The 12,970-nt window shown below is 41.1% G+C and overlaps 1 protein-coding gene across 5 annotated transcripts in view; it reads left to right on the top strand.

Annotated features, from left to right (window-relative positions):
- The window catches only part of Kiaa0825 (KIAA0825 ortholog), a 460,826-nt gene that overhangs the window by 18,921 nt on the left and 428,935 nt on the right, over positions 1–12,970 (top strand). For 2 of the 5 annotated variants that reach the window (XM_087896747.1, XM_087896748.1), the window contains exon 2: positions 2,458–2,573. The exons of the other annotated variants lie outside the window; for them this stretch is intronic. The gene's annotated coding sequence lies outside the window, so the exon portion shown is untranslated. The remainder of the gene's footprint in view (positions 1–2,457; positions 2,574–12,970) is intronic. 5 annotated transcript variants of the gene reach the window in all.

Below are 12,970 nucleotides of genomic sequence, written 5' to 3' on the forward strand. Positions count from 1 at the left end.
TGTCGAGCGGTGGAATTCCCTAATCTAAAGCATGAACTTGAAGGCTGAAGCCCTTCCATCAACATCAATAAGGTAGTAATATTTGTAGCATTACTACCGTTTTTACCGCTGCCTGTGCCTGAGGAAGTACCCGTATTTATTGTTTTCAGTGCTTCTTTGAGCATAGCGAAGAGCACATGGTTATCGGTCAACGGGTCAAGCCAATTATTCCCTGAGCTATTTTTCAACCATATACATGGGTTAGAATTATTTTCAAGAGAAAAACATAAGGCTCCTTGAAGAGGAACATCAGTTGCATTATACATAGCCATGCTAGGGTCTAAATTTACGCAGGGTAAGCCTAATTCACAACTGGAAAAAAAGAGAGGTAAAACTTTTGATGTAGAATGAACAGGTATAGGAATTGGCCATGCTTTTTTTATGGCCCACAAGATTTGTTCATTGGCCTGGATCAACAATGGGAACATCAGGACCGTCACCATCAGTAGGATCACAGTCTGAGGCTTTATCTTGCTTGTCATTCCTCTGTTCTTGTACTTTTCTCACCAAGCGCTCTGGTACCCAAATAGGGTCCAAATGATCCTGTGGAAAAACACAAACAGAGCCTCATGCCCATGCCAGCACGGGATCAGGGCCATGCCAGACCCCTGTCAGAGCGTCCTTCCATTTTATCAATCCTCTTAAAGGACTGAATGGGCAAGAATGCCTGTCCGCTGCAGACTGATTGGTATTATCCAAATTTAAAAAATTAAGTGTAAACTAGGCTAAGGAAAGTATTCTTGGGGGTCAGTTGATGACCTATTCCCTCTTTTTGTTTTTGAAGCAATTCCTTTAAGGAGTGATGAGCACGCTCTACAATGCCTTGGCCTTGTGGATTATAAGGCAGTCCATGTATGAGTTGAACACCCATTTGTTGGCAGAAGGAGGTGAACTTTTGTCCCATATAAGCTGGACCATTGTCTGTTTTCAGTTGCTGGGGTTTTCCCAAGGCGGCCCACGCTTCTAGACAATGAGCAATCACTTGGGTTGCTTTTTCACCTGTCATGGGTGTGGCATGGATAATTCCAGAGCATGTATCCACGGAGACATGTACATATTTTACCTCGCCAAACTCAGATGGGTAACATCCATCTGCCAAAGTTTAAGGGGGAGCAATCCACACGGATTGACCCCCAAAGTTTGAAGGTGATGATGTATGACACATTTTGGACAATCCACAACCACCTTGCGTGCATCAGCATGGGAAATGGCAAATTTTTGTTGTAGGGTTTTGGCATTAACATGAAATTCTTTATGAAAATCATGAGCCCTCTGCAGGGCAGAGGCAAGAAACATCCATTCTTGTCTGGTACACTGATCAATCATGTCATTGCCAGCAGCCAGAGGGCCTGGCAAACCTGTATGTGCATGAATGTGCTGTACAAAGAAAGGATTCCTTACATTGCCAGAGTAATAGCTGTAATTGTGCAAATAGCCTATGTACCGGGCTGGAGGATTTAATAGGTCCAGCACACTCAAGGTATTTTAAGGTGTTAACAACATAACAAGAATCCAAAATTAAATTAAATGTTAATGGACAGGATTTAAACACCTCAACCACGATTGCTAGCTCTACTTGCTGAGGAGCCCCAGGAGAAAACTGATATTTAATAGGTTCTGCCGAGTCTACCATGTAAGCACCACAGCCAGTCTTAGAGCCATCTGTAAATATAACACTAGCTCCTGGAATGGGCCGTAAGGCAGTGATTTTTGGAAAGACTACCAGATGTTCGTTAAAAAAGATTAACAGTGGATGCTTAGGAAAATGACAATCGATGCGTCCAGAATAGGAGCACCGTAAAATAGCCCAATCATCAATAGTGGCACATAAAATTTTAACTTGATTATTATCATATGGGGTGACTATTACACATGGTGCAACTCCAAAATGCTGTAGGCATTGTAGGCTTGCTGAGCAAGCAAAGTGACAGCAATAGGATAATATTCTATGGATTTCGCGGGGGAAATCCTGGGATGAATCCAAAGTAATGGTCCTTCCTGCCACAGAATATCCGTGGGTTGTAGAACCCGTTTTAAAAAGGCTTTAGATAATTTTTCCTCTACAAGAGAAAGCACTTGTCGAGCTTCACTAGTTAATTGTGTGGGAGAATCTAGAGCTACATCACCAAATAAAACATCATACAACGGTTTTAACTCATAATTTGCCATACCCAAACTGCCCCTAATCCAATTTATATCTCCCAATAATTTTTGAAAATCATTTAATGTATGCAAATGATCTTTTCTTTATTCTACCTTTTGTGGTATAATTTGATTATATGTTATTTTAGACCCTAAATAATTTACTACCTCGACTTGTTGAACCTTTTCTGGAGCTATACATAGACCCTTCCTTTGTAGTATCACCACCAAAGCACTGTATGCCTCATGCAAAGTTTGCTCTTTTTTTGCTGCCAGGAGAATATCATCCATATAATGGAGACATTTCACAGTTGGAAAACGAGCCCATAAGGGCTCAAAAGCAGCAGATACAAATAATTGACACATACTAGGACTATTGGCCATACCCTGAGGTAGGACAATCCATTGATATCTTTTATCAGGTTCCTCATGGTTGACTGATGGTAAGGTAAAGGCAAATGTTTCACTGTCCTTGCTATTTAAAGGGATGGAAAATAAACAATCTCTTATGTCTACTACTATAATGGGTCAACTCTCTGGTAATGCAGGTAGCAAGGGGAGGCCACGTTGAACAGGCTCCATAATTTTTATCTGTGCATTTATAGCGCGAAGATCATGTAATACTCTCCATTTTCCAGACTTCTTTTTTATAACAAAAATAGGAGTATTCCAAGGGGAGAGGGAGGGTTCTATATGCCCTTCCTCTAGCTGTTCTTGCACTAACTGATGGGCTGCTTGTAGTTTTTTGGAAGATAGTGGCCACTGAGGAACCCACACTGGCTCTTCCGTTTTCCAGGTAATGGGAATTCCTTCCTCAGCGGCCCCTAAGAAAAACCCAACCCTTGTCTGGTTTTTCTTGGTTTTGCCTCTATAGGATCCTTCTGTCCCTGTTAGAATTTTCCCAGGCCAAACTCAGAATGGCACCCCATGCTTTTCATAATAGCTTGAGCCTTATCAGAATATTCATTACTTAACTTAAACCCCATAGATTTCATAATATCTCTTCCCCATAATGATACTGGGAGCTCTAGGACATATGGCTGTATTTGTCCTGAGTGTCCTTCATCTTGCCAAGTTAATAAGCTTGCAGTAACATCAGGGGCTTTTGCATACCCCAGTCCTTGTAAGGTATGTGTAGAGGCCTGGACGGGCCACCCGTGTGGCCAATCCTTGCTAGCTATATTACTTTTGTTTGCTCCAGTGTCCAGGAGCCCTGTAATCTTGGTGCCATTAATAGTAAATTGTAAAGTAGGCCTCTGATCTAAACTCATAGACAGGAAGATAAGATCCGTTCCTGAGGAGCCAAATCCTTGACTGCCTCTCTCTCTGTTCCGTGCTGGAAATCTATCATGCAAGCTGGGCAGGATAACAGGCTGTGCAATTTGATCACCTGGAGATATGTCACTAACACCCTTGGGTGACTCTACCATGATTTTAACAATGCCTGTATAGTCTGGATCAATTATTCCGGGATAAATCCATAGGCCTCTCAAAGTAGTAGATGACCCTACTGTGCCTGGTTGGAGAGGGCCTTGAAAGTCAGAGTCTATCATTTGAATTCCCATTCGAGGGGTTAATATGAGCCTGGTGGTGGCACAGAGGTCTAATCCTGCTGAACCCGCAGTGGTTCTCCGCGGTTCTTTGGGTGTCTGAATGTCAGCAATTGTTCCAATTTCCCTTCCTGTACCTGCTCCTCCATTGCCCCATATATTTGAGGGCCCTGAGGCCAGGGGGCCCACTGTCCTTTTTTTGACCTAGCATTAGGTTCTAGGGGTCGTCCGTTGATATTCTTGACGGATCTGCACTCATTGGCCCAATGCTTTCTTTTCTTGCATTTGGGGCATATCCCTGGATTTTGATTCTGGCTAATTCCTTTTCCCTGGGTATTCCCCTGCCGAGCATTTCCTCCTTGAGGGCAGTTGTGCTTAATGTGGCCTGGCTTACCACATCTAAAGCAAGTTCCTGCATTGCCCCCATTTTTGTTCAATCTAAGTACTGCAGCTGCCAGTCCGGCATTGGTTAATGGACCTCCTAATTCTCTACATGCTCTCATCCAGACTTCTAATCCTCTATTTTTATATGGGGTGATAGCCTCTCTGCACTCCTAGTGTTCATACACTAGCTGCTTGACAAACGGCATAGCGATGTCCGGGTCACCAAAGATCTTTCCTGCTGCTTCTACCATCCTAGCCACATAATCAGACAAAGGCTCCATAGGTCCTTGAAGGATCTTAGTCAAATTATCAATTACCTCCCCCTTATTAGGTAAGGTCTTCCATGCTCTTTTGGCAATGTTATTAATCTGATCATACACTTGAGGAGGATATCCATTTTGCTGGTTGGAAAACCTGCCTTGTCCAAGCAACATGTCTGTGCCCCAGACTGCTTGTGCCCCTCCAGCTGCTAGGTTTATTGCAGCCTGAGCATTGGCCAATTCAACTAAAAGAGCTTTCCAATCTAGATACTGGCCAGGGGACAAACATGCTCGTGCTAGGTTCATCCAATCAGCTGGAGTCATGGCGTATCTATGTAGAGCTTCCACTTGGGCCAGCGTAAAGGCGGCTGTAGTGCCATAAGTCCGGACAGATTCTGCCAATGTCTTGATGACCTTAAAATCCAAAGGCTCATGGAATCGATTGCCTTGCGGATCCTGAAATACAGGAAATGCTGAGGCCGTCATCGTTTCTGCCCTGACTTCTTTCCATACCTTAGGATCGAAAGAAATCCCTCCCTCTGCTCCTATAACCTCCGGATACGGGGGTGGAGCTGAAGGGGTTACAGTCCTGCACATACCTTTAGATGTCTTATTTTTCTCTCCGTTTCCCTTTTTATTGGAGATTTTCATTCTTCTTAATGTTTTCCTTAGCGTTTCTCTATGTTCTTCATCCGTTTCTGTCTCTGTGTCTGGTGTCTCTGGGTCTGGCCCTGTCTCTGAGCTCGAGGAGACAGAAGAGTCTGATTCCTCCAATTCTGACAGGCTAGGATATAATCGACTCTTTTGCTTTTCCTGGGCCCTTTTCTTCTTCCCTCTCTATCTGAATCTGTATCAGATGCCACATCAGACTTTGCCTTTTTAGAGGCTGCCGTTTCTGAAGCTGCCCTCTCTGAATGTTCCTCCTGTAATATCTCTAAGGCTGCTTGGCCATTTTCTACTGCTTCACTGCACTTTCGATCCTCGAGTCAGCTTTTCACTAATTTCCAGATAGGTCTTAGTCCAGCCTTAAGCGTTCCCTGTTCTGCAGCAAACTCAAGGTCTCTACCTAGCTTTTCCCATGATGGAGTCAAAGCTTCCCGGAGACTGCAAACTAAGGTGGAGTGGTATCACATTCCTCCAGGAACCTCCCTAAGGTACTTTTCTTAAGTTTTAAATTTTTTTGAACGAAGCAGCTCGTTCAAAGCCAGAAAAATTGGGTGAGAAGGAGAATTCCCCATGTCTATTCACTGAGGATTCTCAGTACACTCCCTACAGCAATAAGTAAAAACGATTAACCAGAACACTGTATTCAAGAGTACCCAAGTTGCTAAGAACAAGTAGTAATCCATCAACAATATCCAGCAATTTTACTTTCAGTTCATCCGGCTAGGGAACCGAATGTGTTCTACAGACTTGTAGCCTGTCCACTGTGGTAGGCTTTACTTTCACTTTCGATTCGTCTGCTCTAGTCGCAGCTCTACTTTCCCTTTCGATTGGTCCACTCTAGTCCTGGCTCTACTTCCCCGCTCTCCCTTTGTTTACAGGCGAGAGCAAATAACCCGCTTTGGTCACGGATCCCCAATCTTACCTTGAGAACTTACCGATGCACTCCCTGACTGCTGCAAGTTCTGGGATCCAGGGAGAGGAGAGGAGATTCCCCATACGGGCCACCACTTGTCTCAACCCCCTAGACCAGCAAGGAAGACGCAAACAGTTTACTCAGGACCTTGTTACAATAGTTTCTCTCTCCAGACAAGCTTCTCCCAGCCCTTAAGTAGCCCTGGGTAGCCAATCCTGGATCGCCACATGGGCACTGTCCATAGGTCCACTTATACGCAAGCAGCTTACGATCATCGCATGATCCTGGCCTTAGCCAAATAACATGTTGTTTACCACTGAGAGCGCTCAATTTATCGCGGAAGGCAGAAGCCGGCGCCATATTTCAGGTGCTGCTCGACTCTCTACATTATAAGATGGTATCTCACAATTTTTTGATTTGTATTTCTCTGATGACTAAGGATGTTGAGCATTTTCTTAAGTGTCTTTCAGTCATTTTAGATTTCTCTGTTGAGAGTTCCCTGTTCAAGTCTGTACTCCACTTTTTTTATTGGATTATTTGTTCTTTTGATAACCAATTTCTTGAGTTCTTTGTATATTTTAGAGATCAGACTTCTGTCTGATGTGGGGTTAGTGAAGGTCTTTTCCATTCTGTACTCTGTCGTTTTGTGTTATTGACTGTGTCCTTTCCTTTACAGAAGCTTTTCAATTTAAGGAGGTCCGATTTATTAATTGTTTCTCTCAGTGTCTGTGCTGCTGGGTTTATATTTAGGAAGTGGTCTCCTGTGCCAGTGTGTTCAAGTGTACATCCCACTTTCTTTACTATGAGGTTCAGTGTGATTGACTTTATGTTGAGGTCTTTGATCCATTTGGACTTAAGTTTTGTGCATGGTGATAGATTTTGATCTATTTTCATTCTTCTACATGTTAATATCCAATTATGCCAGCAATATTTTAAAATATGCTTTCTTTTTTCCATTTGATATTTTTTGCTTCTTTGTCAAAAATCAAGTCTTAAAAGGTGTGTGGGTCAGTATCCGTGTCTTCTATTCCGTTCCATTGGTCCTCCTGTCTCTTCTTGTGCCAATACCAGGCTATTCTCAGTATGATAGCTCTATAGTAGAGTTTGAAGTCAGGTATTGTGATGCTTCCAGAATTTCTTTTATTGTATAGGATTGTTTTGGTTATCCTGAGATTTTTGCTTTTCCATATAAAGTTGACTATTGTTCTTTTGTGAAGTCTGTGAATAATTTTCTGAAAATTTTGGTGTTCATTGCATTAAATCTGTAGATTGCTTCTTGTAAGATTGCCATTTTTACTATGTTAATTCTGCCTACCCATAAGCATGGGAGATCTTTCCACTTTCTGGTGTCTTCTTCAATTTCTTTTTTTAAAGATTTAAAATTCTTGTCATATAAGTCTTCCACTTGTTTGGTTTGATTTACTCTGAGATATTTTATGCTATTTGTGGCTATTGTGAAGGGTATTGTTTCTCTGATTTCTTCCTCAGCCCTTTTATCATCTGTGTACAGGCAGGCTACTTAGTTTTTTGAGTTAATCTTTTATCCTGCTACATTACTGAAACTGTTTATGAGTCGTAGAAGCTCCTTAGTAGAATTTTTGGGATCGCTTATGGAAACTGTCCTATCATCAACAATCAGTGAGAGTTTGACTTCTTTTCCAATTTGTATTCCCTTGATCTTCTTTTGGTGTCATATTACTCTAGCTAGGACCTCAAGCACTATACTGAATAGATATGGAGAGAGTGGACAACCTTGTTTTGTTATTGATTTCAGTGGGATCGCTGGGAGTTTCTCTCCATTTAGTTTGATGTTGGCTGTTGGCTTACTATATATGGCCTTCATTATGTTTAGGTATGATCATTGTATACCTGCTCTCTCCAAGACCTGTGTCATGAAGGGATGTTGTATTTTGTTGAAAGCTTTTCTGGCATCTGATAAGATGATCATGTGGTTTTTATTTTTCAGTTTGTTTATATGGTGGATTATGTTGACAGATTTTCATATGTTGAATCATCCCTCCATCTCTGGGATGAAGCCAACTTGATCATGGTAGATGATGGTTTTCATGTGTTCTTGGATTCAATTTACCAGTACTTCATTTAGCATTTTTATGTCAATGTTTATGAGTGAGATTTATCTATGATTCTCTTTCTTAGTAATGTTTTTCTGTGGTTTGGGTTTCAGGGTAATTGTAGCCTCATAAAAAGCATTTGGCAATGCTCCTTCTGTTTCTATTGTGTGGTATAATTTGAGGAGTATTGGTATTAGTTCTTCTTTGAAAGTCTTGTAGAATTCTGAGATGAAACCATTTGGTCCTGGGTTTGTGCTTTTTTTTTTTTTGGTTGGGAGAGTTTTGATGACTTTCTATTTCTTCAGCAGTTATAGGTCTGTTTAATTTGCTTATCCGTTTTCATTCAATTTTGGTAAATAATATTTATTCAGAAAGTTGTCTATTTCCTTTAAGTTTTCCAATTTTGTGGAGTACAGGTTTTTGTAATATGACCTAATGATTCTCTGTATCTTTTCTGTGTCTGTTGTTATGTCCCCCTTTTCATTTATGATTTTGTTTGAATTCTGAATTTTAATATTTTCTCTCTGCCTTTTGGTTAGTTTGGATAAAGGTTTGTCTATTTTATCTATTTTCTCATAGAACCAACTCTTTGTCTCTTGATTCTTTGTATTGTTTTCTTTCTTTCTATTTTGTTGATTTCAGCTCTCAATTTATTTTCTTATGTCTAGTTCTCTCAGGTGAGTTTGCTTCCTTTTTGTTCTAAATTTTTCAAATGTTCTGTTAATTCACTAATGTGGGATTTTTCCAGCTTCTTTATGTAGACATTTAGTTCTATGAAATTTCCTCTTATCATTGCTTTCATTGTGTCCTATAAATTTGGGTATGTTGTGTGGTCATTTTCATTGAATTTTAGTAAGTCTTTAATTTCTTCCTTTATTTCCTCCTTGACCCATTGATGACTCAGGTGAGCCTTGTTTAATTTCCATGTGTTTGTGGGCTTCTGGAATTAGTATTGCTGTTGACTTCTAGTTTTATACCTTGGTAACTTGATAAGGTACATTGGATTATTCCAATTTTTTGTGTTTTTTTTTTTGGAGGTTTGTTTTGTTACTGAATATGTGGTCAAATATTGAAAAGGTTCCATGAGGTGCTGGGAAGAAGGTATATTCTTTTCTGTTTGGATGGAATAGTCTATAGATGTCTGTTAAGTCCATTTGAGCCATAACATCTGTTAGTTCCCTTATTTCTCTGTTTATATTTTGGCTGACTGACCTGTTCAGTCATGAGAGGGGAATGTTGAAGTTTCCCACTATTAGAATGGGGCGTTCTTTTTTTTCTCAAAGTTTATTAAAATACAGACTTCTCCATTTCCGCCCCTCCTCCCAACCCCCTCCCACTCCCCCCACTCCCTCCCCTCCTCCCTCTCCATCCCCAAGAGCAGTCAGGGTCTCCAGCCCTGGGGGTAGTTAAAGCTCCTCCCCCTCCCTCCAGGTCCAGGAAGGTGAGCATCCAAACAGACTGGATCCCAGAAATCCAGTATATGCAGAGGAAACAAGTCCCAGTGTCATTGTCAATGGCTTTTCAGAAAGACTCCGGGCCAGCCACATTCAGAGAATCCGGCCTCATTCCGAGAATCTGACTGGATCATGTGCTCGCTCAGTCCCAGTCAACTGGCCTTGGTGAACTCTCGTTAGATCAGTCCCCTTGTATCAGTGGGTGATTGCACCCCTCGCGGTCCTGATTTCCTTTTTCATGTTCTTCCTCCTTCTGCTCCTCATTTGGACCTTGGGGGACTCCGTCCGGTGCTCCAATGTGGGTCTCCTTCTGTATCGCCATCCATCGTCGGATGAAGGTTCCCTCTGATCTTGCCTTCCTTGCTCACGTTCTCTTTCCTTCTGCTTCTCGTTTGGACCTAGGGAGTTAAGTCCAGTGTTCCAATGTGGGTCTCGGTCTCCATCTCCATCCATCAACAGGCGAATGATCTGTGGTGATAAGAAAATATTCATCAGTATGGTTATGGGCCAAGGCCAGTTCAGGCACCCTCTCCTCTGTCCAGAGAACAATCTGGGGATCTCTCCTTGGACCTGGGATCCCATTTATAATCAAGTCTCTAGTAAACCCTAAACTGACTCCCTTAGTTGAGATATATTCTTCCCTGATCCCATATCTATCCTTCTTCCCTCCCCCCTCCCAGTCCCCCGAGCATTCCCCATTTCTCCCCTGCTCCCTTCTCTCTAACCCTCTCCCCTTCCAACAACCCTCCTACCCCCCCATGCACCCGAGGTTACCTGGAACTCTTGTCTATTTCCAATCTCCAGGAGGAAAACTACCTGAATTTTCTTCAGGTTCACGCTCCTATCCAGCTTCTCTAGGATCACGAATAATAGGCTCAAAGACCTTTAATTATGGCTAGAATCCATTTATGAGTGAATACATACCATATTCCTCTTTTTTGGTCTGGCTTACCTGACTCAGTAAAGCGTTTTCTTTTCTCTTTTTTATTATTTTTTTAATATTTTTATTTATTTATTTATTTTTTATTTATTTTTTTATTTAATTTTTACTGAGAACCCCTCCAGAATCAAGTCTCTTGCAAACCCTAAAATGGCTCCCTTAGCTGAGATATAAACCTCCCTGCTCCCCCAACCATCCTTCCTCCCTCCCCCCTCCCATTCCCTCAAGCCTTCCCCAATCCTCCCCCTCTCCCCTCTCCCTGACCTTCTTCCCTTACTTCCACCCCCCACCCCCCATGCACCCGAGTTTGCCTGGCAATCTTGCCTAGTTCCACTATCCAGGAGGATAACTATATGATTTTCTTCAGGTTCACCTTCTTATTTAGCTTCTCTAGGATCACAAATTATAGACTCAAAGACCTTTAACTATGGCTAGAATCCACTTATGAGTGAGTACATACCATATTCCTTTTTTTGGGTCTGGGTTACCTCACTCAGTAAAGCGTTTTCTATTTCCATCCATTTGCATGCAAAATTCAAGATGTCATTGTTTTTTACTGCTGAGTAAAACTCTAATGTGTATATGTTTCACACCTTTTTAAACCATTCTTCTATTGAGGGGCACCTAGGTTGTGTCCATGTTTTGGCTATTACAAATGGTGAAGCTATGAACATAGTTGAACAAATACTTTTGTAGTATGATAGGGCATCTCTTGGGTATATTCCCAAGAGTGGAATTGCTGGATCCTGATGGAGGTTGACTCCCAGTTTCCTGAGAAACCGCCACACTGATTTCTATATTGTGAAATACATTATGAAGTATAGGTATTAGCTCTTCTTGGAAGTTCTGGTAGAATTCTGCATTGAAACCATCTGGTCCTGGGCTTCTTTTTTTGGTAGGGAGCTTTTTGATAACAGCTTCTATTTCTTCGCTACTTATAGGTCTATTTAGATTGTTCACCTGGTCTTGATTTAACTTTGGTAGATGGTACTTATCTAAAAACAAGTCCGTTTCTTTTACATTTTCCAACTTTGTGACATATAAGCTTTTGTAGTAAGATTTAATGATTCTCTGAATTTCCTCTGTGTTTGTGGCTATGTCCCCCTTTTCATTTCTGATCTTACTAATTTGCGTGTTCTCTCTCTGCCTTTTGTTTAGTTTGGCTAGGAGTTTGTCAATCTTTTTGATTTTCTCCAAGAACCAGCTTTTTGTTTCATTGATTCTTTGGATTGTTTTCTGTGTTTCTATTTTGTTGATTTCAGCCCTCAGTTTGATTATTTCCAGTCTTCTACTCCTCCTGGGTGAGTCTTCTTTTTTTCCCAGAGCTTTCAGGTGTGCTGTTAAGTCTCCAATGTGTGCTTTCTCCGTCTTCTTTAATTGGGCACTTCGTGCTATGAACTTTCCCCTTAGCACTGCTTTCATTGTGTCCCATAGGATTGAGTATGCTGTGTCTTTTTTTTCATTAAATTCAAAGAAGACTTTAATTTCTTTCTTTCCTTGACCCAGGGGTGATTCAGTAGTTGACTGTTCAGCTTCCATGAGTTTGTATGCTTTCTTGGGTTAGAATTGTTGAGTTCTAACTTTATTCCATGGTGATTGGACAAGACACAGGTGGTTACTAATATTTTTTTGTATCTGTGGAAGTTTGCTTTGTTACCGAGTATGTGGTCAATTTTCGAGAAGGTTCCACAACCTGCAGAGAAGAAGGTATATTCTTTCCTATTTGGGTGGAATGTTCTATAGATGTCTGTTAAGTCCATTTGATTCAATACCTCCAATAATTCTCTTAATTCTCTGTTAGGTTTCTGTCTGATTGACCTGTCCATTGGTGAGAGGTGTGTTGAAGTCTCCTACTATTATTGTGTGTGGTTTGATGACTGCCTTGAGTTCTAGAAGTTTTTCTTTTACATAAGTGGGTGCTTTTACATTAGGGGCATTGGTATTCTGGATTGAGACTTCTTCCTGATGAATTGTTCCTGTTATGTGTATAAAATGTCCGTCTCCATCTCTACTGATCGATTTTAGTTTGAAGTCAATTTTGTTGGAAATTAGAAAGGCCACACCCGCTTGTTTTTTTTGGTCCATTTGCTTGAAAAACCTTTTCCCAACCCTTTACTCTGAGTAGATGTCTGTCTTCGTGGTTGAGGTGTGTTTCTTGTAAACAGCAGAATGTTGGATCCTTTTTTCGTATCCAATCTCTTAGTCTGTGCCTTTTTATAGGTGAGTTGAGTTCATTAACATTAATTGATATTAATGATCAGTGGTTGTTGACTCCGGTTATTTTTTTTTTTTTTATTTTTTGTGTAGTAAAGTTTGTGTGTTTCCCTTCTTTGAGTTGTGGTTGTGAAGGGTCGCTAGATGTCTGAGTTATTGTAGGCGGTGTTGGGATTGTTGGATTCCTTGGGTTGTCATTTGCCTTCTAATACTTTCTGTAAGGCTGGATTTGTAGCTACATATTGTATAAATTTGTTTTTTCCCTGGAATATTTTGTTTTCTCCGTTGATAGTGAACAAAATCTTGGCTAGGTATAGTAGTCTGGGCTTGCATCCA

The sequence above is a fragment of the Myodes glareolus genome, chromosome 15 (genome assembly GCF_982192425.1).
Source record: "Myodes glareolus chromosome 15, mMyoGla1.1, whole genome shotgun sequence".
NCBI classification, from domain to species: Eukaryota; Metazoa; Chordata; class Mammalia; order Rodentia; family Cricetidae; genus Myodes; species Myodes glareolus.